Here is a 27452-nt window from a genome sequence, read left to right as displayed (position 1 = left end):
CAATATCTTCTCTTTTTGGGGTTATTGAACTAGACATAGTTTTTATGTACCTGCGCAATGGGTACTCTACATTGCCTTCTCTACATTGTTGGCTATAAGAGCCATCTTATTCAAATGGAAAGGCTTTGGACCTCCAGCAGTGTTTCAAAGGTTCTCTCATTTTATGTTCTATTTAAGTTCAGAAAAAAGTTAGATAACATGTATTTGATTCACTGGTGAAATTTGAAGATGCATGGTGACCTTTTATATCTTATTTTCATTTGATGTAAATGTTTTTAATGTGATTAGATATAGTCACTCTTCCAGATGAAACATAGTCTTACCTTTGCTTTTTGATTCACGGTATGTATCAAAAGCTGCAAATTGTATGTAACCCTCAGGATAAGCTGTTCAGATTTTATTTGGTTAATTTTCTTTTGTTTCAATGGTGTAGGTTAGGTGGGTTTTAACACACACACACACACACACACACACACACACACACACACACACACACACACACACAAAATTATATTTTCAGTTTTGTTGCCTTTTCTTCATTGTACTGTATTTATTATATAAAAAAATGAAAGGACTGAAAAAGAAAGAGATGATAATGGTGGTGTTGCCTTCTCTCGTAATTCAGTACAATGCAGAAGAGAATATCTGATTCCTTGATCTCACTTCCCTGCAATGTCTTCTTATTCACATGCTTGCTAACATTTTCCTGATTTTCCTGGTAACAATGTAAGCAAGAAATGATATGCAGTAGCCAAGTTACTTACTAACTTGCATATCTTTGGTAATGGGAGGAAATTTAACACCCTGAACTTGTATTTTATGGTTTTATTCTTGCATGGTTTTTATTCAATGGTTTTTATTCTGTATGATGTAGAGTTTGACTGTATGTTGGTACATGTGGCAATGAACAATTCAGTCAATTTGTTGTACAGTAATTGCACTGGAGGTCAGGATTGATCTCATGTCTCTTGAAATGTTAGGCAGCAATATTAACTGCTGACCACTTTGTTCCTGGTCAAGTCAAGTGGTGACTACAAAGTTGTATTGATGGAATAGCATTTGGTTACATTATACCAACATTGTAAATGCTGTGGAACACATAGGTTTTAAAATTTCACTTGCCTGCCGTGGATACTATGGACAGAGAAAGAGATGAGCATGAGGTATTGCAGGAGAAAGGATGTTCTGAATTTAAAGTCCATTATGAATACCTCGAGTAACAGGCCATTGTTTCAACTGTGAAGATGTAAACTATACACAGACTTTGAAAATGGATAATTCAGAGAAGACATATGATCAGTAAGAAAATGAATTCAAAAACTGCTAAGAAAATTTTGGTGTAAAATAAAACCAGTTGAATAGAACAGGACCTGCTCAGAGGTTGTGTTGCTTGGGGCCACCAAAGATAATATCGATGAGGTTGAGTTTTGAGCAGAACTCTGTGTGTTTAAGATTCCTGTTACTTAGAAATTAGTTGAATGGACAGAATTGAGTTAACATTTAGTTGGATGGTTTGAGAAAAGACTGCATGCAAGATGGAGGCAGTTCCAAATCCTGAGGATCTTTTGCAGCATGTTACAGTGAGCATTAGCCTGTCAGTGTCAGCGGGTAATAGTAGAACCGGTCTGTGATCAAACAGACTGTCTTGACCACCATTCAGAATGGGGAAGGTCAGAGGAGATGGTGTTCTGATTTGAAAATGAGAGCATGGAGGAGGGCGTATTTGGTATCCATTGTGATTCTTATATGGCAACATTAATTCTCAAACTTAACCGTGAAGGGTATACATCAATGTATCAGATCTGCTCCAATTATTAAGAACAATCCTTTCAGGAGCACTGCAGAAATATATGCCCAGTTCCCCTTTAAAAAGGTAAACCTATACAATTAGGTAAACTACAGTATTTACCAGTTGTAAAATCTGTGCATTATTTACAGTGACAAATTCAACCAATTATGAGATGTCATCTAACATTGCTGAGAAGAGTGGTGAACACCAATCAATCCATATCTGTATATCAACCGTAAATAACTTGCAGATTATATTATGAGAAAATAGTTTTTTTTAGATTGTATCATTTTAATTTTTAAAGGGTAAGTGGTGTATGTGCATATGTTGGGTTCCCTGAAGTCTGATTTAAATCAGACTCTGATAGGTTGTTCCCAGATAACAGCTGATCAGAGAATTAATGACGACAATAAACAACATTCTTTTCAACTGCATCCCAATCTACAAAAACATTATGGAACTATGCATGAGGGCATAATGCACAGTATAACAGCTGGAGTGAACAGCCATGTTGGACATTCAGTCAGATCAACTAAGATGAGGCTTCTGTCCATCATCCTTCCCATATTTGATTTCACTCCTCACCTTCCTTTCTTATTGGATTCCATAACCAGTGGCCCTTTGCTGACTACACTTATCACCTTGTAACCTCTATTGCCGTCTCCACCCTTCCCTCCCCCAACCTGTCATCAACATCTCCTCACTTGGATCCACCTATTGCTTCTTTCTCCTGCCTCACCTCACCCTTTCGTCTCTTTATTGGCATCTCCTCTTTGTACTTAGTCCTGATACTGGATCTAAACCGGAACCATCGGCCATCTCGTTTTTTAGACAGATTTTGCATGATTTTACTGTTCTGAAGAATGACATTTCAGTATCAGCCATTCACACATGAGCGATCAAAACTCCAGATCTTCATTTCTTTGAGAGTCTTGACAGCATACCAGAAGTGAAGTAAGTAAAGAGGCAGGACTTGCAATGCCACTGTGGGGACATCCTATTCTTTATTTAGCCCATTGTTCATGGAATGACTGCAGTTCACTTTAGACTGCAGGCATTCCAGAAAATTGACAAGGGGTCCAGGAGGTAAAATGTCAGAATGGGAATGGCACCCTCATTCCTGTTCTGAGGTTTTTGCATAGCTTGTTTTTTTCCCCAGGAAAATGGGAATTTTTTTTGGAACGCAGAGGCTCTGTAAAGTAAATATCTCTGATGCTGCCTGACGCATTGAGTTTCTTGCTCTTGCTCTTGGTGCTTATGTTTTATGAATTTATTAGATTGCATGGTGTCATTTTCATTGTGGGAAGGTTGGTGATTTTGTAATAAAGTTTTAATTATGAGACTTTCCTCAGGAGTTTGGTCAAATTCTATAAATCCATTTCTTCTATCTGGTTCATTACTTCCAAGAGAGGAAGAATTAATAACTCTTTAAATGTTTTATAGAATTCTATTGGGAGCCCCTCCTCTCCAGGCGTTTTATTGTTCGGTAGCTTTTTTAATATATCCTGTATTTCCTCTACTTCAAATGGTTTTATCAATTTATTTTGCTCCTCTTCTTGCAATTTTTGTAGTTCAATTTTAGCTAAAATGTCATCTATTTTGTCTTCTTTCCCTTCGTTCTCAGTTCAGTATAATTGTTCGTAGAATTGCTTAAAGTTTTCATTGATCTTTGTTGGGTTATATGTAATTTATTTGTCCTTTTTCCTTGATGCCAATACAGTTCTTTTAGCTTGTTTTGTTTTAAGCTGCCAGGCTAGTGCGTTTTTTCTCCTAGCTCATAATACTTCTGCTTTATTTTCATCATGTTCTTCTCCACCTTATGTTTGTAATGTTTCATATTTTATTTTTTGTCCTCCAATTCTCTTCTTTTTGTTGCTAGTTCTTTTTCTGTACTTAATATTTCCCTTTCCAGCTGTTCTGTTTCCCAATTGTAGTCCTTTTTCATCTTAGTTACATAACTTATTATCTGCCCTCTAATGAAGACTTTAATTGCATCCCATAATATAAATTTGTCTTTCACTGATTCCGTATTTATTTCAAAGTACATTTTAATTTGGCGCTCAATAAATTCTCTAAATTCCTGTCTTTTAAGTAGCATGGAGTTTAATCTCCATCTATATGTTCTTGGTGGGATGTCCTCCATTTCTATTGTTAATAACAGGGGTGAATGGTCAGATAAAAATCTAGATTTATATTCCGTTTTCCTAACTCTCCCATGGATATGGGCTGACAACAGGAACAGGTCAATCCTTGAGTATGTTTTATGTCTACTCGAATAATATGAGTATTCCTTCTCCTTTGGGTGTTGTCTCCTCCATATATCCAAAAGTTGCATTTCCTGCATTGATTTAACCATAAATTTGGCTACTTTGATCTTTTTGCTCATCTTTTGTCCGGTTTTATCCATCTTTGGGTCCAAATTAAGGTTAAAATCCCCTCCTATCAATATATTCCCCTGCGTATCTACAATCTTTAAAAAAAATCTTGCATAAACTTTTGATCCTCTTCATTAGGTGCATATATATTGACCACATTCCAGAATTCGGAATATATCTGAGACTTTAACATTACGTATCTCCCTGCTGGATCTATTATTTCCTCCTCTATTTTGATTGGTACATTTTTATTGATTAATATAGCTACACCTCTGGCTTTGGAATTATATGATGCTGCTGTTACGTGCTCTACCCAGTCTCTCCTTAATTTATTATGTTCCACTTCAGTTGGATGCGTTTCCTACACGAATGCTATTTCTATTTTTTCTTTTTTCAGTAAATTTAATAGCCTCTTCCTTTTGATTTTGTTATGTATTCCATTAATATTTATAGTCATATAGTTTAACATGACCATCTCATACTCTGTTTACACCTAATTTCCGCTTCCTCACCACCACCTTTTCGCCATTTTCATCTCTCAGTTTTCCTTTTTTGAACTCAATGTATGACAACACTTCTAAAACATAAAATACTTCAATCACTCCCTCATCTAAAATTCCCTTAACCCCAAGTGACACCCCCCCTCTCTGAGTCACCCCTTGTCCCTTGCCGGGCAACCACAACTCCCCTCTCCATTCGGATTGCGAACCTGCTCGCAAGCGTCAACTGATTTCGCAGTGACTGTTATTCTCTCCCACCCAACCCCCTCCAGAAAATACTTTTATCTTCATACTAAAACAAAGCTCCCCCTCTTTTCTTCTCTTTTTCCACCTCCTCTTTCCCCCCCTTCTCCCTTACTTCCCTTTTCTTCCCTCCTTTAGTTCTTACTTATGCATTATTTTAACATCTTTATATGTAGTTTGTTGTCGTTCTTCGTTCTTGTTACATCTCTTCATCTCTCTTTCTGTCCTGCAGGTGTTCTGCAAATTCTCGTGCTTTCTCTGGATCCGAGAACAGTCTGTTTTGCTCCCCCGGGATAACTATTTTAAGCACCGCTGGATATCTTAACATAAATTTATAGCCTTTTTTCAATTTTGCTGTGTTAAACTCCTTCCTCTTTTTTAGGAGTTCAAAATTTGTGTCTGGGTAAAATAAAAAAAATTTGACCCTTGTACTCCAATGGTTTTTTGTCTTCTCTAATTTTATTCCTTGCCTTCTCCAATATATTTATTTGTTATGTTTTGTGTTTCTTGAATTTACCTTTTCTTCACTTTTTTCCTTCTATTCTGGAGAGGGCTGGTATTCTCCTACCAGCCACTACTCCATCATGTGACTCCCTCTATAATTCCATTTCTATTCCATCACAACTTTCAAGCCAGTGTAGTTATTGGGGTTGGGGAATGGGTGGGAAAGACTTCACAGCAATGTTTTTTTTCAGCATTATCTTCTGCCCTGATCTGCTCCATTGTGGGATGCAAGATCTTTCACTGAAGTTCTGTAATTGAAATTAGGGCCTAGGATACCAGAAGTGAAAGAAATTTTGCAAGGGGCTATATTTGGCAGCTGCCTGGAGGATTCATTAGCTTTATGTCCTAATTAGAAAAAAAGTGACTCTTGTGAACAGGTAAAATGTAGGACAAGTCCATTCATCAATTGAAGCATTAAAAAAAGGGCCCCTTTAAATTCGATAGGCAATGCAGTGAACATTCAGTGTCAATTAGAGTTAGCATTGAGGCAAGTTCTGATTCTTGTGAATCCTAAACCTTGTTATCATTTTATCCCAAACTAAAATGGTGTGATTTTTTTTCTCTCTATCGCGCAGTCTTCTAAGTCAACCAGCCTGAAACTTCTTTGTGATTCTTTGTTATCACCTTGAGTATTGAAAACCACTAACCTATTATCAAATGGAATGCATATTGCTTCTTTGAAATGTGGCATTTTGGAGATAAAATGACATTTCACTTCTTCTCCCTTTCTCGTCTTATGAAAATAATTTCTTAATCCTTCTGTTGTTGAGTGAGTTTTTAAATGCCTATCAAACTGTCTCCACATCTAGTTGTATGTCAGTTTCTGTCTGAATGCCCCCCAATATAATGGTAAAGGTTCCGTTATTGTCACGTAATACTACATTTAGAATGTAATATACATCAAATTCTTTAACTTTTGTCTCCCCTAAGACAGACAGAGTGTTGAAGCACCCCTCACAGAAGCCTACAGCACCTGGTGTTCCTAAGCGGTCTCCCCTCCGAGAACTGACCAGTTCTGTGCCTCCTTAGCTTCTGGGACCAGACAATCCCAGGTGTATTCAGGATAGATGTTTTTATGCATTACAGGCACTTGGAAATGCAAGTCATAGTTTGCAATTTGGTGAAATATTTCAAAGTCCTTGCTACTGTTGGTTTTTCCTTTTTATTCCATTCTTTCAGCAACCACCTTTTGGGATTCTGCTCTCCATAGGCCTTTGCTATTTGTAGGCCTATCCTCTGTTTTTGATCACCTGCTCTCCCTTTTGACCAGCTTTCCCATTGATTTGGTTGTTATCGATCTGTTCAGCTCATAATGCCTTTTCTTTTGTCTTTGAGTTGACATCTTTCTTTACCTGGGGGGCAAATTTGTAATGGGTGTGGATAGAATAAATGCAACCAGACTTTTTCCATGGAGGTTGGGAGAGATGAAAAAAAACTAGAAGATATGGGTTAAGGGTGGGGGGAAAAAAGATTTAAAGGGGAACTTAAAGGGGAACTTAAAGGGGAACTTAAAGGGGAACTTTAAGGGGAACTTTAAGGGGAACTTCTTCACTCAGAGAATGGTGGGAGTGTGGAATGAGTCACTAGCTGAATTGTTTTTATTCTTAAAGATCGTTTTTGATGTTTAAGAAAAATTTGGAGAGATGCATGGATGGGAGAGGTATGAAGGGATATAGTCTGGTGCAGGCAGAATAATAGTTTAGCACAGACTAGAAGGGCTGAAGGGCTTGTTTCTGTGCTCTAGTGTTTTGTAGTTCAGTAGTTCTAAGATGAGCTCCCATAATGGTTCTTTCTCCCATTTAAACTTTCTGGTGAAGTTAATTTGCAGGAGATGCATTTTGGACATTTTCAGTTTGAGAGAAGAACAGCATATAGCTTTTTTTTTGTTGCATTGCAGTTCTTGACTTCTTTGTTCCTGGTTTATGGCAAGGTTCATTGGTAGGATAAATTGAAACTAGTGATGGAAGATTCACTGCATATGAATAAAGGCAGTGGCCTTATTTCTGAAAGAGTCCAGCAAAAAAACACAAATTCAGGCCAGCTACTACAAGGAGTGGGGTTTTAATGGGGCTTGCTGTCCAGGGGCACAAGGAGCTGCTATTCGCATCATAGACAGCTAATTAGTGGGGCTCAAAGGTAAAGTAGCAGAAGGAGCCAGATTGCTAGTTTAAAAAACCCCCCAGGGCTTTGACAGCTTTTAAATTCCCAAATGGCTTCAAATCAAGGTCGCTTCTCTTTCATCCAATCATCTCTGCAAGATTGTATGGGGGAGGGAGACATCAAAATTGTTTAAAAAATGATGTCACACAAATATATTATTAATGTTTATTCCCTGCCATTTAGCCTTTCTTTTTAATGTCCAAAAGGAATATATTTGAAGAACAATTACATGTTTATTTCATGTGTTCTATTAAATGATCTGTAGGTTTTTTAAAAAAGTAATTCACATGTATGGATTCCAAGCAGAATTTAATGTGGACACCAGCAGGTCAACTCAACCAATCAGTTTTGACATTTATATCACATGACTCTGCATCCCTATTTTATCTTGCCCCCTTTTATTTTGAGTGAGCAACAGAGCTTTGGCTTCACTTGTAAAGGATTGAGACTGTCCATTTGACCAAACAGATCCAAGGTAGTGATTATGCTTCATGCCTTCCACCTCTCCCTCTATATTCACACCCCATCTTGATATCCAAACCACTAACTGTAAAGACAAAGTGTAGGAGAGGTCACCTACTTTGGGGGTTTTGCCTCTGCAAATTATTGAGATCCATGGGGTTCATGATGTCTTACAGTAAAGAAGTAGTCATACATTCGTGCACAAACCTCAAAATGCTGGAAGATCTCAGCAGGTCATGCAGGATCCATGGAAGACAATAGATTTGTCAGGAACAGCAAGAAAAGAGCAGAAGCCCAAATAAAATGGTAGGGGGCTGGGCTGGTAGGTGATGGGTGAATACAGATGGGAGGAGGAAGATAAGGGAAATGCTTTCATTGTGAAGTGAGGAGCACTCAGGAAATCTGTTAAGATGCTAGAGTCAGTCTGGATTAGCTCAGAGGAAGGTCTACAGTGTTGGGAGTGAATTTGAGGGTTGGGTAGTATGTCGAAGACTGGACTTTCAGAGATGGATGAAGGGATCATGGTCAGTTGCCAGATAGATGGGTGGTGAGGTAAAACGCTAATTCTTTCTTCAACAATGCACACCCCCAAATTGTTGAGGAGAAATTATTTGGGTTTTTCTTAAGACATACAGCAGATGAATGCGTGGCTGAAGAGTTGGTGTAGGGGTCAGGGGTTCAGGTTTGTGGATCATTGGGATCTCTTCTGGGAAAGGTCTGACCTGAACAAAAAGGACAGGCTGCACCTGAGCTGGGAAGCTTTCAGCTCACTTTCTTTGCTCTAGTTGTCCTCGTTAAACCACTGCATTTATTCCACAGTACAGGAATGTTTTGGTTTTCAACAAGTCCAATGTCTAGGACACTGGCATTTGGCTAGCCCTTTACACAAGAGCTTAAGGAGATGGGACCATGGCTGATCAACCTTGGCCTTCATTTCCTCTTCTGTGCCAAATGCTAGTCACCTTCAAAAAATTTTCCGTATGTCCTAGTGACCTCATCTCTTTGAGGAAGAGGATTCTTATAATTCTTGTTTCTTTGCAAGAAGAAGAATTGGCTGAACGCAAGCAATCAGGACTAGCCTGGTTGGACAGCTTTGTCATCTCGAATAAATTAGGCCAAAAGGCCTGGTTTGGAATTCTAAATAAAATTTAAAAAATCTTATCCACCTCTGTTTCAATTGACTATATCTCTATTCAATATTCTCCCACTAGTCGAAACATATTGGCGTCTACCCTGTTTCAATTGGATCATACTTCCCTCTGCTCAACTTCAACATGTATTGATCTAATTTTTAAAATCTGCTCATGATAGGGCAACCTTTTTATTCCAGGAGTTGTGAAGAATCTCTTGGATTGCCTTCAATGCTAGTGCACTTTCTTAAATGAGGGGCCCAAAACTGTGCCCACAACTGTCTGTACAATTGTAACAATATTTCCCTTTGGTATCACCAGGATATAGCTGTTAAATTTGCTGATGGGTCATGGAATTCCCTGGCAAGAACAGGTCTGCTAACCCTAATTGGGTATGAATTGAATTGGATGTAGTTTATTGATCTCTACAGGCCTAGTGGATGTAGAGTCAAAGATCAGACTGGATAATGATTCATGGTCACCATTATTGATACATATTCCAAATATATATATTTTTTTAAAGCCTCTCTTGATCAGTTCATCTTGAAAGTACTGGAAAATCTTCAGAATGTTAGGAAAGTAAAGAATGAGTGAATTATTAAAAATTGGCATTTGTTCAACATTTTAGCTTCTGGGTTATTCTCGTGCACAGTATGATAATCAGATTTGTTGTTATGTTGGGCTCTTTAAACGTATCAATTCATGTGTTAGTTAAAACCCATGTATCTTCCAAGTTTTGTGCCTGGGAAAATACTTCAGTGTATTTGATTTCCAGCCTGCTTTTAGACCTTATTGCCATTGCCAGGCTTCTTGCAAATGGGCTACTGGGAGCACCTTGGACCTATTGACGATTTAAAAAAATGTACAGACTTGGTATTCACTTGCTTAGGGCTATATTTTTAAAACTTTCAGCACAGGGTGGCGTGGTTAGCACAATGCTATTTATCACAGTGCCAGTGACCCGGGTTTGAATCCGGCACTGTTCACGAGTTTGTAGGTTCTCCCCATTTCTGCGTGGGTTTTCTCTAGGTGCTCTGGTTTCCTTCCACCCTTGAAAATGTACAGGGAGTTCTAATAATTGGGTGTAGTTGGGTAGCAAGATGGGACCTGTTACTGTGCTGTCTGACTACATTTAAAACAAAACATTTAAATGTAAATTTTAATTTAATTATAATCGAATAATGAATTTAATCTGGAATGAATTTCATGTCCCATTAGAAATTCACTTTCAGCAATGCGGGACTCTTGGTCATACCCAGAGTAACCGTGTTTGAGTAGCAGAGCACTGGATTGGTACACATTGCACAATTCTTACTTGACTTTCATTCTTCTGGTGCGTTTATGGGGCTTGCAATAGGGCTCATCTATTCCTACTAAATTTTGTAAATAGTGATGCCCAACCAAATTGTTTCTTAGCTCCTTCTGGAAAATGTCCATCATGAAGATCCCTTACAGTCCATTAGAATTTCTGTGTGTACCCTCCATTCTTGGAATATTCAGTCACTCAGATGCTTTGATGTGACATTCTGCATCTAATATGCTTCTTCAGGTATCAGTAAGACAAGAAGGAGGAGGCAGAGAGGATCAAGTGTTGAAATGGTTAATCAAAAAGTAATCTCAGTAAAAACCTCCTTGCTTCCTCTGCTGTGTGGAGTTTGGCAAACCCAATGAGCAATCTGGCTGCCATGTCAACTCTCATCACTTATCTCAAAGAGATAGATTTACCAGCCTGCCCATTAGTTCTGCTTCCCCTTGTCGATCTTTGCATTCTTTTAAATGACATGCTCTTTCCTTGCATTGTGTCTGTCATTGTTGGCTGAAGAGGAAAGAAAGGATGTAAAGATTAAATTTCATCACTATTTATTTTCGTACCATGTCAGTGTCAAAGTTATCTTTTTCTTCTGTAAAATGGTCTGAGTGGAATTCTCTGAGAGATATTCATAGACTGCGCTGGAAAAATCAGTGATTTCAAGAGTACTAACTACTTGCACTCACAAGGGCTGAAATCTATCTGACCTGTAATTAACTCCTGTTCTTTGCTTGATGTCATTTATCTCTCCATGAGCTGGAGAGATAAAATTCTGTTCTGCTGTCCCACTCTGAACATGATAATGTATGTACAGTTCCTGAGAATAACTGCATTGCTTCTAACTAGCTTCCTTGTATTCTGCTGTTTGGTTGATGCAGGTGCTCTTGGCATTGCTTAAGTGGCTACGAAGGCTTTTGCGCCACTTCTCATGGGAGAGGATTTATTTACACTTCCTGACAGTGAAGAGCAGACAACAATCTCCCATGAAATAAAATCCAGAGGTTAGTAACCAGTTACTCAGCACAAGTCTTTTGAGTTTTTTTTGGGTAAATGGATTAATTATCATGTTTGCCATTTCCAGAGAAGTCATGTGGACTAATTAAAAAAAAATTGTGGTAAATTATCACTATATCTTCAAAATGGAATGGACATTGCATAATTATTGCAGAAATTTTAATCTATCTTAAAAAAAAACTTTTTAATCGGCCAGCAAAGGCTTTCTTTCACAGATTTTTGAGGTTATGATTAATGTTTCATATTCAAAAATGAGCTGGTGATTTTTGGCACCTTCTGCGACTGCAGTGGAAGTGATTCCCATTCCAATTCTTTTGTGTTTATTGTGGTTAGTTGAATTTTATGGATGCTGCCTTAAACTGCATTTTGATTTAGTTGAAAACTGAATTGGTACTATTTAAACTGATCAGTGATGCAAATGACAATTGATGAAGCATAGTCTTGTAATTCCCCTGCTGATGGTATGGAAATTCATTTTGGGACCCATTTATGTCAGCATATATTTAATTCAGTTGCTAGTTCAAAACAGCATACGAGATCACAGTGTATCTCAGCTGTCTCCATGGACAATATAGGTACATGATGGGTTCCAAGCAGATTTCAAATAAGATTCCGTCACATATAGCACAAAAATTGTTTCATTGCTTGTTGCTTGATTCATAGTTTTAAATTATAGGATTGATAAAGATGGAGCACTCATCACTTTCCAGCACAATGGAAGCACTAATTGATGATTTCTGAAAAGTACTTTGAATCCAGTCGTGACTGGAGAGTCTTTTTTAAATGTATTCCTTGATATTGGCTGTCTCTTCACCTGCCTGCCTTCTTAGGATTGTAATGCTGTTCCCTGTCACGATTCTCCCCACCCCCCCCCTTCTCTATACTTCAGCCTTGACCCTCTTTACCCATGCACTGTCTACTTTCCATCCCTCTGCATGATGTCCTTCCTCATGGACCTGTTATAGAAATTACCTGAAGAGGTCTTACATACAAAATTGGTCTTGGCCTTCGTGTTTGGTGTTGCTTTAATTGGGTTTTCTATTCTACCCTCTTGGCCAAACAGTCCCATGGTATTGGTTCAAAGGACAGAGAGTTCCGCCCAGTGAGTTGGCCAATTTTATTCTCCCTCGCACAACACTAAAACAAATGATCTAACTATCACCACAAAGTAGTTTGGGCCTGTGTAGAACTAGCTTGTAGCATTCACTGCATTACAACAGGAAATACAGTCCAAAGTATTTAAATCAGCTTTAAAACTTAGAACATACTGAAATTTCAAGAGGAAATGTGCAATTGGCACTGTTGCCGTAGCAGTTAGTGCAACACATTTACAGTGCCAACAATCGGGACATGGGTTCAAATCCCACACTGTCTATAAGGAGTTTGTACGTTCTCCTGGTGTCTGTTTGGGTTTTTTCCAGTTTACTCCCACTTTTCAAAAAAAAACATACCGGGGATTTAGGTTAATTGGTTAATTGGGTGTAAATTGGGCGGCATGTACTCATTGGCCAAAATGGCCTGTTACCATGCTGTATGTCGAAATTAATTAAAAATGAAATTAATTTAAAAATGTATATTTGGTTATTTTTTGTTAGTTCAGTTTTCATGATAGTATGGTGCTAGTGCAAAATAATAAAGAAAAATTTTCCATGTTGGGGTCCAACTATCGTTTGGACTGTTGGTCTCAGCAATGTAGTGAATATTCTATACTAGGCTACTATAGACATCAATATACACAATGTGGAATCACTTTACACTTTGTCAATTTGGGGAATCAATGTACATGCTATGGAGTCTAGTGCAAGACTGACACCTCCAGGCTTGAATGTTGGGCTTGTATACATCATTGTTTCTGTCACATGGACAGGAAGTGACATAATCAGTGATGTCATCAGCTCAGGTAAAAACCTGTGTTGGATGCTGGTCAATTCACCAAGTTCGCTTGCTGGTAAGTGGGTCACCACAACACAATAATTTAAATTTTGAGGACTTTGGTTAGTAGAAATCAGGTTTTGGGATTTTTTAATTGATGTGGATCTGGCTTTGGATAATTTAAGCAATGTGGAATTCTGCTTCTATGTTTCAATTGAACTCTAAACAGTACTTAATTGCTTAATCTAGACATACATGCAAACTCTTATGCAATAAGTATAAACATCATTAGTACAATGAAAGTTTAATTTTTATTCATATTACACTCCTTGAACTCACAAGATGTTATCTGTACCAATACTCATTTTGTTTAGACCAATAGTTTTCAAACTTTTTTTTCCATTCACAAACCACTTTAAGTAATCCCTGTCCCAGAAGTGTTCTGTGATTAGGAAAGGATTAGTTAAGGTCATATGTGAGTAGAAATAAAATGTTTAAAAACCACCGTTTTAATCTTACCGAATTGACTCGTTATGTTCATCTTCTTATTGGGCACCCTCCAACTGCATGGGATTGATATCGACTTCTCTGGCTTTTGTTAAAATTCTCCCCTGCCCACCCCTTTACTTCCCCCTGTTGTCTCTCCATTGCCTGTCTCATTTCAGACAGATATGATAAATTCCACCTAGACCCTTATCACATCCAATGAACAACTTTTGTTATTTTGGATTCCTCCCTTATTGTTTGAATTCTGAGACTTCTTGTTATCTCCTGCTTCTGCCTTTTCACTTTTTTTTTCCATTGAAGAAGGGCTCAGGCCTGAAACATTGGCAATATTTTTTTCTAAAAGATCCTAGATGCTGAATAAACCAGATGAGTACCTCCAGCATTTGAGTGTTTTCACACAATCTGTTGGGGTTGTAGAATGAGCTTCCAGCAGGCTCAATTTTAACATTTAAGAGGAATTTGGACTGGGTGCAGGTCAGTGGGACGAGGCAAAAAAAAGTTTCAGCACAGACTAGAAAGGCCGAAGAGACCTGTTTCTCAACTGTAATGTTCTTTGGTTCTATGTACATTGGCCACCTGCAATATACAAAAGTGCTGGAGAAACTCATGATGTTGTATAACTCTAAAAGGTCACACGTGACCTGCTGAGTATCTCCAGCATGTTTGTGTATTGCACGTAACCGCAGCATCTGCAGATTTTCTTGTTCTTTTTCTCTTGTACTGCTTACTGCCCTACCCTTGTTAACGTTGAATATAATGACTTGACAGTTTATTTCAAGCAAGCAACATCAGCCTTGTGGATCTGAAGAATAGATTGCAAATTCTTGACGTGTTTATAGATGTTTTTTTTTTACAATAAGTTGTACTTAAATTTTATAATTAGTTAACAACTCAACCAACTGTAATATTTCCTTTATTAATCTTTTGATCATTATAATTCTTCATATTCTGTCTAGTCTTTTAAACTGCCACTCATCTTTGACCAGTGTATAAAAGTTTTCTTTGAGTATGATTCCATCTTGTTGGAATAAATTTTATGCTGTGAATCTGAAAAGTCCTCCAAGATTCATAGAGTTGTACAACATGGAAACAGGCCCTTTGGCTCAACTTGACCATGTTGACCAGAGCTCGTCCTATTTGTTGCATTCAATCCATATCTCTCTAAACCTTTCCTATCCATGTACCTTTGCAAATGCCTTTTAATATATTAGTGTACCTACCTCTACCACTTGGTCTCTCAACTTGATTCTATAGCCATTAATAATTTGTCTGCTGTAAAGTCACAGCACATATTTTCACTTCTGGTCAACTGCGAATATCTAACTATCTGTAGTGTAAATAAAAGCTCTCACAACTGGAGGGAGAACAAACGCTTTTATTAGCTTGTAACTGAGGGTAGAGCCTCACAGTAGTCTTCAGAAGGGTTCTGGGTTTAGATGGGAAACCTGGGTTATATGTGAGCAGGTGGGGGCAGAGCTGGGAGGTGGGGCCAGTCATCAGCACAACACACCAGCAGTGCATCCCAGTTCACTGCATTCTCCCCTTCCTGCAGAATTTAGGGTCTGTGAATGAAGACAGGGAACATGGGTTCAGAGAAGAAAAAAGTTAAAAAAATATACAGTTATTTGCAAATTTACAGATTTAACTAGTCCAGGAATCTGGAGATCCTAGTGGAACACCTTAGCACTGGGTGGCCTTGGACTCCTTGGGTCTCCTGGTCCAGACCCATCGAAGCCAGGACCTTGGAGACTCCATACTCCTCACTCAAGTGGCCCCCACTGTCCTGCATTGCCAGCATGGGTAAGACGGTGTCAACCTTGTGACGTGGCAAGATAGCCGCCCTCCCTCTGATGATGGTGCAGAATTTGAATATGAGTCGTGGCAAGTTGGCCACTGAGACTTTTTGCACTGTTTGCTCTCTGCTAACCTCCGTCAGTGTGTAGCGCTGCAAGTGGATTCGGGGCAGACGGCTTGGGACTGGATTTGGATCTGGGAACGTTGCAGGATGTGGACTTCCCCGGGCTTTCCTTCACGCAGCAAATCCTTGCCCAATGTCCTTTCTTGCCACAGCTGGAACACAGTGAGTCTTTAGTCGGTCAACGAGATCAGCAATTTTGGCTCTTGCCGCAGAAAATCACACCATCGCATGGGAGCGCTCCCTAGCACAGGAAGCAGCAGCTGTTCGGGCAGGGGTGGTGGGAGCGTCACCTGGGTGAACAAGCTCGCTGGCTTCAAGGTCATTATTCTCGAGCTTGGCCCGTTCCAACAATTTGACCAGTTCAACATGACTAGCCAGGTCCTTCTTACCTGACTCGAGCAGTCGCTGCTTCATGTACCTCAAGCAGATCCTCATGACTAGAATGTCCTGGGTCTGTTCTTCTTCATGAACGTGGCCCATAGCCGCTTCGTATCTGCACTACTTGGCAAGCATCCACAGACAGTGCCTCGCTAGGACCTTGTTTTGTACCTTCAGGTACCATTCCTTCAACGCCTCAATGGCAGCATCTGATGACTACATACCTTTTCGTTCCTATCCTTGAAACGAGTGCGGACCTCCTGAGTTCATTGGTGTGGAAGATGTCTCTGGTCACGTTCAGGTAGCCCTGGAAGAAGTCTAGCCTGTACTTGGAAATCCTCAGCCACGTCGGGGGACAGAGGGTCTATCAGCAGCTTTACAGGCTTGAGTAGGGCGTCCATCATTTAGGGAATAAGCTAATAAGATTGTAGCGCGAATAAAACCTCTCACGACTGGAGGGAGAACAAATGCTTTTATTAGCTTATAACTGAGGGTAGGGTCTCCCAGAAGTCTTCAGAAGGGTTCTGGGTTTAGACGGGAAACCTGGGTTATATGTGAGCAGATGGGGGAAGAGCCTGCAAACACCACAACACACTACCTGTGAATCCCAGTTCACAACACTATCCATCTATCTACCTTCTTCATATGACTCTACAGAGACGTTAAGTTTGCAGGTGACACTAAATTAATTGGCCTCATCATCAACAATGATGAGTTGCACTACAGAGAAGAGGTTGAAAATCTTATGTTATTGTGTGAGTGTAATAATCTGAGTCTCATTGTGAACAAGATAAACGAGATGATTGTAGACCTCAGGAGAACTAGTGTGACAGAGTATATTGAGGTTTTTGGGAGATAAATTGGGAAATGATTTTTAGAATAGGTTGCATACAAACACTTTAAAACAGATCTTTTTGAAATACTGGAGCTCTGCTAATGCTAGACATATTGGGGCCTCACAGCTTTTGCAAGAGCTTTGAAGAGTGTTCAAGAGACTTCACTAATGCATAATATATTGTCTACCATGGCTTGTGACTGGTTGTCTTGTCAATGGAGATGGCTGAACTAGAACTGGTGCCATTGGTGTTGGACTTGTGAATATGTGAATGATGGCAAAGATGGGGTTCCTTGGTATGGATGTCATGGCATTGGTGGAGATCTTTGACTTACCACTGGCTCTTCAGCAACACAGTTGTTGAGTATGATCAACTCGCAAGGTTGAACCTGGATGAAATGCTCTTCTTTCAGGAATATTCATAAATTATGCACTTGGAAAAGTAAAATGTCACTAGCTCTTTCCACAGAGTTGCTCATTGACATTCGAGTACTAGCAGTGCCACCCATGGCTCCTTGCTCAAGAATATTTGCTCCTTGTTGCTGCGGTACCGATTGTCCTGCTGGTGGCTCCTTGGGTACTTCAGGCTGAATGATAGAAGTGCAGAAGCCTGAGATAATGCTTTTGTTCTGGCCACCTTCATAGCATGTTGTTCCTCAAGCTCTAGTCTTGAGAGAAAAGATCTTATTCATTCTTCTTGCTGAATATTCATTTCAACTTCTTGAATTAGTTGCTGAATTTTCATTTCAGTTTCCATATCTTCTAAAACTTTTTTTCACAAAAACTCACGTTGTGGACAGATAGTAGCCAAGTCTGCTTGCGCCTTAGCATGCATAGCTGATATGCTTGAAGTATGTGAAGCTGTGCTCGCTCTATTAAATTTTTTATTTTTCACACTTTTAACCATATTGACCAAGATACATACAGACATTTTTCTTCTTAAATATATACAGTGTCGTTTTTTTCCCCCTTTTCCCCCCCTCCCTTCCCTCCCTCCCTCACTCCCTTCCCCATTTATTTAAAGTTCAATCTATAAGACACATTAAACCAGTTAAACAATGTTGTCACTTAATAAAAATAAACAAGAAATTTTACTGAGTCAGTTCTTTTTGTTATCTTCTCCTTCTGTCATTTTAGGTGGTGGAAGTCTATGGTAGGATTTCTCTATTGTGTTTCATGTATGGCTCCCATATTTGTTCGAATATTGTAATGTTATTTCTTAAATTATATGTTATTTTTTCTAATGGAATACATTTATTCATTTCTATATACCATTGTTGTATTCTCAAGTTGTCTTCTAATTTCCAGGTTGACATAATACATTTTTTTGCTACAGCTAGGGCTATCATAACAAATCTTTTTTGTGATCCATCCAAATCGAGTCCAAATTCTTTGTTTCCTATATTACTACTTAGGAGGAAGATCTCTGGGTTTTTTGGTATATTGCTTTTTGTGATTTTATTTAATATCTGGTTTAGATCTTCCCAAAATTTTTCCACTTTCTCACATGTCCAAATTGCATGAATTGTTGTTCCCGTTTCCTTTTTACAGTGAAAACATCTGTCTGATACTGTTGAGTCCCATTTATTTAACTTTTGAGGTGTGATGTATAGCCTGTGTATCCAGTTATATTGTATCATGCGTAACCTCGTGTTTATTGTATTTCTCATAGATCTGGAGCATAGCTTCTCCCATGTTTCATTCTTTATCTCTATGTTTAGATCTTGTTCCCATTTTTGTTTATGTTTACTGTTTGTTTCCTCATTCTCCTTTTCTTGCAGTTTGATGTACATGTTTGTTACACACTTTTTAATTATCATTGTGTCTGTAATCACATATTCAAAATTGCTTCCTTCTGGTAACCTCAGACTGTTTCCCAATTTGTCCTTCAAGTAGGTTTTCAGTTGGTAGTATGCAAACATTGTATTGTGAGTTATATTATATTTATTCTTCATTTGTTCAAAGGATAATAATTTATTTCCCGAAAAACAATTTTCTATTCTTTTGATCCCTTTTCTCTCCCATTCTCTAAAGGAAAGGTTATCTATTGTGAAAGGGATTAACTGATTTTGCGTCAATATTAGTTTTGGTAGTTGGTAATTTGTTTTATTCCTTTCTACATGAATCTTCTTCCAAATGTTGAGCAGATGATGCAATACCAGTGAATTCCTACGTTGCACCAATTTTTCATCCTATTTATATAGTATATGTTCAGGTATCTTCTCCCCTATTTTATCCAGTTATAATCTGGTCCTTTCTGGCTTTTCCCTTATTTGATAAAAATCTGATGGGTAACTTAATTGTGTGGCTCTATAATAATTCTTAAAGTTTGGTATTTGTAAGCCTCCTTGTTTTTTACCATTCTGTTAATTTATCTAGTGCTATCCTCGGTTTCCCCCCCTTTCCATAAGAATTTCTTTATTATTTTCTTTAACTCCTTGAAGAATTTCTCTGTTAGGTGTATTGGTAATGACTGAAATAGGTATTGTATCCTTGGGAAAATATTCATTTTAATACAGTTTATCCTTCCTATCAGTGTTCTTTTCTTTTTCTTCTTTGGCTTGGCTTCGCGGACGAAGCTTTATGGAGGGGGTAAAAAGTCCACGTCAGCTGCAGGCTCGTTTGTGGCTGACAAGTCCGATGCGGGACAGGCAGACACGATTGCAGCGGTTGCAGGGGAAAATTGGTTGGTTGGGGTTGGGTGTTGGGTTTTTCCTCCTTTGCCTTTTGTCAGTGAGGTGGGCTCTGTGGTCTTCTTCAAAGAAGGTTGCTGCCCGCCAAACTGTGAGGCGCCAAGATGCACGGTTTGAGGCGTTATCAGCCCACTGGCGGTGGTCAATGTGGCAGGCACCAAGAGATTTCTTTAGGCAGTCCTTGTACCTTTTCTTTGGTGCACCTCTGTCACGGTGGCCAGTGGAGAGCTCGCCATATAACACGATCTTGGGAAGGCGATGGTCCTCCATTCTGGAGACGTGACCCATCCAGCGCAGCTGGATCTTCAGCAGCGTGGACTCGATGCTGTCGACCTCTGCCATCTCGAGTACTTCGACGTTAGGGATGTAAGCGCTCCAATGGATGTTGAGGATGGAGCGGAGACAACGCTGGTGGAAGCGTTCTAGGAGCCGTAGGTGATGCCGGTAGAGGACCCATGATTCGGAGCCGAACAGGAGTGTGGGTATGACAACAGCTCTGTATACGCTTATCTTTGTGAGGTTTTTCAGTTGGTTGTTTTTCCAGACTCTTTTGTGTAGTCTTCCAAAGGCGCTATTTGCCTTGGCGAATCTGTTGTCTATCTCATTGTCGATCCTTGCATCTGATGAAATGGTGCAGCCGAGATAGGTAAACTGGTTGACCGTTTTGAGTTTTGTGTGCCCGATGGAGATGTGGGGGGGCTGGTAGTCATGGTGGGGAGCTGGCTGATGGAGGACCTCAGTTTTCTTCAGGCTGACTTCCAGGCCAAACATTTTGGCAGTTTCCGCAAAGCAGGACGTCAAGCGCTGAAGAGCTGGCTCTGAATGGGCAACTAAAGCGGCATCATCTGCAAAGAGTAGTTCACGGACAAGTTTCTCTTGTGTCTTGGTGTGAGCTTGCAGGCGCCTCAGATTGAAGAGACTGCCATCCGTGCGGTACCGGATGTAAACAGCGTCTTCATTGTTGGGGTCTTTAATGGCTTGGTTCAGCATCATGCTGAAGAAGATTGAAAAGAGGGCGACTTCAACGCTCGTGTCGGCAAAGACTCAGAAACCTGGCCAGGAATCCTGGGCAAGCATGGCGTCGACAAGTGCAACGACAATGGGCGCCTCCTGTTGGAGCTCTGCGCAGAACAGCGACTTGTCATTACAAACACCCTTTTTCAGCAGAGGGACAGCCTTAAGACCACCTGGATGCATCCCCGATCCAAACACTGGCACCTCCTGTACTACATCCTGGTGCGAGAAAGTGACAAACAAGATGTGCTCCACACCAGGGTCATGCCTAGCGCGGAATGCCACACTGACCACCGGCTAGTTCGCTGCAAGCTCAACCTTCACTTCAAGCCAAAGCCCAGGAACAATAAAGCCCCCAGAAAGAGGTTCAATGTTGGAAACCTGCAGTCAGACGAAGCGAGAGGAAACTTCCAGGCAAACCTCAAAGCAAAGCTCGACGTTGCAACCCGCCTCACGGACCCGTCCCCTGAAACCCTCTGGGATCAGTTGAAGACTACCATACTGCAATCCACTGAAGAGGTACTGGGCTTCTCCTCCAGGAAAAACAAGGACTGGTTTGACGAAAACAGCCAGGAAATCCAGGAGCTGCTGGCAAAGAAGCGAGCTGCCCACCAGGCTCACCTTACAAAGCCGTCCTGTCCAGAGAAGAAACAAGCCTTCCGTCGCGCATGCAGCCATCTTCAGCGCAAACTCCGGGAGATCCAAAATGAGTGGTGGACTAGCCTCGCCAAACGAACACAGCTCAGCGCGGACATTGGCGACTTCAGGGGTTTCTACGAGGCTCTAAAGGCTGTGTACGGCCCCTCACCCCAAGTCCAAAGCCCGCTGCGCAGCTCAGACGGCAAAGTCCTCCTCAGCGACAAGATCTCCATCCTCAACCGATGGTCAGAACACTTTTCAGTGCCAACCGCTCAGTCCAAGATTCCGCCCTGCTCCAGCTCCCTCAACAGCCCCTAAGGCTAGAGCTGGATGAGGTTCCCACCCTGGATGAGACATATAAGGCAATCGAACAACTGAAAAGTGGCAAAGCAGCAGGTATGGATGGAATCCCCCCAGAAGTCTGGAAGGCTGGTGGCAAAACTCTGTATGCCAAACTGCATGAGTTTTTCAAGCTTTGTTGGGACCAAGGTAAACTGCCTCAGGATCTTCGTGATGCCACCATCATCACCCTGTACAAAAACAAAGGCGAGAAATCAGACTGCTCAAACTACAGGGGAATCACGTTGCTCTCCATTGCAGGCAAAATCTTCGCTAGGATTCTACTAAATAGAATAATACCTAGTGTCGCCGAGAATATTCTCCCAGAATCACAGTGCGGCTTTCGCGCAAACAGAGGAACCACTGACATGGTCTTTGCCCTCAGACAGCTCCAAGAAAAGTGCAGAGAACAAAACAAAGGACTCTACATCACCTTTGTTGACCTCACCAAAGCCTTCGACACTGTGAGCAGGAAAGGGCTTTGGCAAATACTAGAGCGCATCAGATGTCCCCCAAAGTTCCTCAACATGATTATCCAACTGCACGAAAACCAACAAGGTCGGGTCAGATACAGCAATGAGCTCTCTGAACCCTTCTCCATTAACAATGGCGTGAAGCAAGGCTGTGTTCTCGCACCTCCTATCAGTGTTAGTGGTAAGTCTTTCCAATGCTTTAAGTCGTCTTGTAATCTTTTTCATTAATGGATGGTAATTGAGTTTATATAGATGGCCGAGGTTTTTATTTCGTTGTATACCTAGGTATCGCATTGCTTGTGTTTGCCATCTAAATGGCGATTCTTTCTTAAACTTTGTGAAATCCGCATTATTCATTGGCATTGCTTCACTTTTATTTGCGTTGATCTTGTACCCTGAGACTTCTCCATATTCCTTCAATTTCCTATGTAATTCTTTTATTGATATTTCTGGTTCTGTTAAGTATATTATAACGTCATCTGCAAATAAACTGATTTTATATTCCTTGTCTTTTATTTTAATCCCTTTTATTTTATTTTCTGTTCTTATCAGTTCTGCTAGTGGTTCTATAGCTAACACGAACAGTGAGGGAGATAGTGGACATCCCTGCCTTGTTGATCTGCTTAAGTTAAATTGTTTTGATATATATCCATTTACTGTCACTTTCGCCAATGGCCCCTTATATAATGCTTTAATCCAATTAATATATTTCTCTGGTAGGCTGAATTTTTGTAGTACTTTGAATAAATAATTCCATTCTACTCTGTCAAAGGCCTTCTCTGCATCTAAAGCAACCGCTATTGTTGGAATTTTATTTCCTTCTACTGCATGAATTAAGTTAATAAATTTACAGATATTGTCTGTTATTCGTCTTTTTTTAATAAATCCAGTTTGGTCTAGATTTACTATTTTTGGTACATTGTCGGCTAATCTGTTTGCTAATAGTTTAGCTATTATCATATAATTTGTGTTAAGTAAAGATATTGGTCTATATGACGCTGGTGCAAGTGGATCTTTCCCTGTCTTTGGTATTATTGTAATTATTGCTTTTTTGCATGAATCTGGTATGCTTTGAGTTTTATCAATCTGGTTGATTACTTCCAGAAGGGGAGGAATTAATAAGTCTTTAAATGTTTTATAGAATTCTATTGGGAATCCATTCTCTCCTGGTGTTTTATTGTTCGGTAGTTTTTTTAATATCTCCTGTAATTCTTCTATTTCAAATGGTTTTATTAATTTATTTTGCTCCTCTGTTTGTAATTTCGGTAGTTCAATTTTAGTTAGAAATTCATCTAGTTTCTCTTCTTTCCTTTAGTTTTCAGTTTGATATAATTGCTCGTAGAATTCCCTGAAGTTTTCATTGATCTCCGTTGGATTATATGTAATTTTTTGTCCTTTTTCCTTAATGCCAATACCATTCTTTTAGTTTGTTCTGTCTTAAGCTGCCACGCTAGAATTTTGTGCATTTTTTCTCCTAGCTCATAATATTTCTGTTTTGTCTTCATTACGTTCTTCTCCACCTTATATGTTTGTAGTGTTTCATATTTTATTTTTTTAACTGCCAATTCTCTTCTTTTAGTTGTATCTTCCTTTATTGCTAATTCTTTTTCTATATTTGTTATTTCCCTTTCCAACTGTTCTGTTTCCCGATTGTAGTCCTTCTTCATCTCAGTTACATAACTTATTATTTGCCCTCTGATGAACGCTTTCATTGCGTCCCATAGTATAAACTTATCTTTTACTGATTCCGTATTTATTTCAAAGTACATTTTAATTTGTCGTTCAATTAATTCTCTAAAATCCTGTCTTTTAAGTAGCATGGAGTTTAATCTCCATCTATACGTTCTTGGCGGGATGTCCTCTAGCTCTATTGCCAATAACAGGGGTGAGTGGTCCGATAATAGTCTAGCTTTATATTTCGTTTTCCTAACTCTCCCTTGAATGTGGGCTGATAAAAGGAATAGGTCTATCCTTGAGTATGTTTTATGTCTACCCAAATAGTATGAATATTCCTTTTCCTTTGGGTGTTGTTTCCTCCATATATCCAAAAGTTCCATTTCTTGCATCGATTTAATTATAAATTTGGTTACTTTGTTCTTTCTGTTAGTTTTTTTTTCCAGTTTTATCCATGTTTGAGTCCAAATTAAGGTTAAAATTCCCCTCCTATTAGTATGTTCCCTTGCGTATCTGCTATCTTCAAAAAGATATCTTGCATAAATTTTTGATCTTCTTCATTAGGTGAATATACATTTGAGTAAATTCTAAAATTCTGAATATATCTGACATTTTATCATTACATATCTCCCTGTTGGATCTATTATTTCCTCTTCTATTTTGATTGGTACATTTTTATTGATTAATATAGCTACTCCTCTGTCTTTTGAATTATATGATGCTGCTGTTACATGTCCTATCCAATCTCTCTTTAATTTCTTGTGTTCCACTTCAGTTAGATGTGTTTCTTGTACGAATGCTATATCATTTTTTTCTTTTTTCAGTAAATTTAACAGTTTCTTCCTTTTGATTTGGTTATGTATTCCATTAATATTTAAAGTCATATAGTTCAACATAGCCATTTCATACTTTGTTTAACTTTCCTTTCCGTTTCCTCATCACCACCTTCCCTTCTTATCCATTTCTTTATTTTTTTGAACACATTATAAGACAACATTTCTAAAACATAAAATATTTCCACTATTCTCATATCTAAAATTCCTTTAACCCCAATAGTCCCTCCCCTTTCTGAGTTGCCCTTTGTCTCTTGTCGGGCAACCACATCTCCCCATTCCATTTGGATTTGCGAATCCGCTCGCAAGTGTCAACTGATTTCGCAGTGACTGTAATTCTTCCCCACCCAGCCCCCCCAGAAAAGATTTTAATCTTCATATATAACAAAGGTCACTCTCTTAATTCCCTCCTTACTTCCTTCTTCCCTTTCTTTCCCTTCTTAGTTCTTACCTATACTCTATTTTTTATACACACACACACACACACACACACACACACACACACACACACACACACACACACACACACACACACACACACACACACACACACACACACACACACTCACATATATACCTACCTACATATACATATAGTTTGTTGTCATTTTTGTTCTTGTTACATCTCTTCATATCTCTGTCTGTTTTGTAGTTGTTCTGCAAATTTTCATGCTTCTTCCGGATCCGAGAATAGTTTGTTTTGCTGCCCCGGAATAACTATTTTAAGTACCGCTGGGTATTTTAACATAAATTTATAACCTTTTTTCCATAGGGTCGTTTTTGCTGCATTGAACTCCTTCCTCTTCTTCAGGAGTTAAAAACTTATATCTGGATAGAAAAAAAATTTTTGACCCTTGTATTCCAGTGGTTTTTTGTCTTCTCTTATTTTTTTCATTGCCTTCTCCAATATATTTTCTCTTGTTGTATATCTTCGGAATTTTACTAGAATGGATCTTAGTTTTTGTTGTGGTTGTGGTTTAGGGGCTAATGTTCTGTGTACCCTTTCTATTTCCATTTCTTCCTGTAATTCTGGTCTTCCTATGACCCTGGGGATCCATTCTTTTATAAATTCTTTCATATTTTTGCCTTCTTCATCTTCCTTAAGGCCCACTATCTTTATATTGTTTCTTCTATTATAATTTTCCATTGTATCTATCTTCTGAGCTAACAGTTCCTGTGACTCTTAAACTTTTTTTTATCAGATTCTTCTAATTTCTTTTTTAAGTCATCTACTTCCATTTCTATGGCTGTTTCTCGTTCTTCTACCTTGTCTACTCTTTTTCCTATATCTGTCATGATCATCGCTAATCTATTCACTTTTTCTTCTGTACTTTTTATTTCACTGAATTCTTGTGACTGCCATTATTTTACTGTTTCCATATATTCTTTAAAAAAATATATATCCATGTACTTGCCCTTCCCTTCATCTTCCATTTCTCTGTGTTCTTCCTCCTCTTCTTCTGAGTCCACTCCAGGATCTGTGTCCTTTACCTCTGTCTCTTCTCGTTTTCTTGTTGGGTTGTTTGTTTTATTTTGTTGGGTATTTTTGGTCTTCTTATTTTTATTAGAAGTGTCTTGGTGTTGGTCTTCTTCCTCTGGGTTGGTCATCTGTTGTTTCTTTGATTTCTTATTTTTATTCTCTTCCTTCTTGTTCTCGTTATTTTCTGTTTTCCTCTTGCTGTTGTGTTGTAATTGCCTGTTTCAGCTGTGGAGATCTACTCCTCAGCTGGTCCCCCCTCCCGTCAGTGTGCGGTTACGCACTTTTGTTTGGCTCCGTGAGCCATTTTTGTAGTCTCGAGTTCGGGGCTTCGACTGACCTCAGGGAGCGGGCTTCTCTCTCCACGGCGGGCCTCCTCGAACAGGTAAGGCCTTCACTTTCTTCTTCCGACGTCTTTCCTTCTTCTTTTCTTCCCGTTTTTGGTTTTTCTTTCTTCGCTGGCATTTTTCTCCACACTTTTACTTTCACTTTGTTATGGTTTTTATGTTTGTGCCTTTGTTTTTTCTCTATCTTTTTTTTAACTTTTCTGGAGAGGGCTGGAGTTCCCCTACCGGCCACTACTCCATCACGTGACTCCTCAAGCTGTGCTCGCTCTAGATGTCTTTGAAGACTTTGAAGATCTTCCTACACTCATAACCCTGGAAATAATATCATCAGGATTCACATCTGAACGTTCAGATATTGCTGATTGGGTTCCTATTTCCAGCATTTTGCTCGGTACAACACCAGTGGGGCTTTGCAATGTACATTCATCTGTTCCAGTTCCACGAGCCTCTAAACAAGCCATTGAGGTCTGCGGACAGCTCTGTGAGAGGAGCTGTTTGCTCAAGGTCTTTAGCCCCATGAGAATCTTCTTCTGCATCTTGAATTCTTCACACTGCAGCCAATCTTCTCCTGGGTTCTTCTTGGAACTGTAAACAAATTTGTATCTTGCGTGGTCCCTTTAAAAGTATTCTTTAGTTCTGTATTCTGCAAACTGGCTGTGATATCTATGTTTATAGAACACAGACTCTGGGCTTCTTACCAATTTGCCTGTTAGCTTCTGCTTTTATCTCTGTTATTTCGCAGAGTTCTATCTTATCACTCCAAGGTCAACAGGTGTCTTGCAAGACTTCTGTTCTCACTGAGGCTTCAGCTTAATTTTAAACTGCACAATTGCAGACAAACGTGTTCTAATAAAGGCTTCTAGAATTTTCTAACAGACTTTCTTTAAATCTTAACTTCTTTCTTCCAACCAAATTCACAATTTTATAAAACACTTTTCTTTGAATAAATTGTGGATGACCCTTCCTA

At 39.3% G+C, this 27452-nt stretch overlaps 1 protein-coding gene across 5 annotated transcripts in view; it reads left to right on the top strand.

Annotated features, from left to right (window-relative positions):
* lypd6 (LY6/PLAUR domain containing 6) overlaps window positions 1-27452 on the top strand; it is a 263634-nt gene that overhangs the window by 123910 nt on the left and 112272 nt on the right. For 3 of the 5 annotated variants that reach the window (XM_069930507.1, XM_069930508.1, XM_069930509.1), the window contains one exon: window positions 11351-11473. The exons of 1 other annotated variant lie outside the window; for it this stretch is intronic. The gene's annotated coding sequence lies outside the window, so the exon portion shown is untranslated. Of the gene's footprint in view, window positions 1-11350; window positions 11474-13393; window positions 13435-27452 lie in introns of those variants that run through there. One more of the 5 variants, XM_069930510.1, reaches the window with a different exon arrangement.

Source organism: Narcine bancroftii, chromosome 4 (genome assembly GCF_036971445.1).
Source record: "Narcine bancroftii isolate sNarBan1 chromosome 4, sNarBan1.hap1, whole genome shotgun sequence".
In the NCBI taxonomy this organism is placed as follows: domain Eukaryota; kingdom Metazoa; phylum Chordata; class Chondrichthyes; order Torpediniformes; family Narcinidae; genus Narcine; species Narcine bancroftii.
Note: the sequence above shows the minus strand (reverse complement) of the source record. Positions and strands in the feature narration are given on the sequence as shown.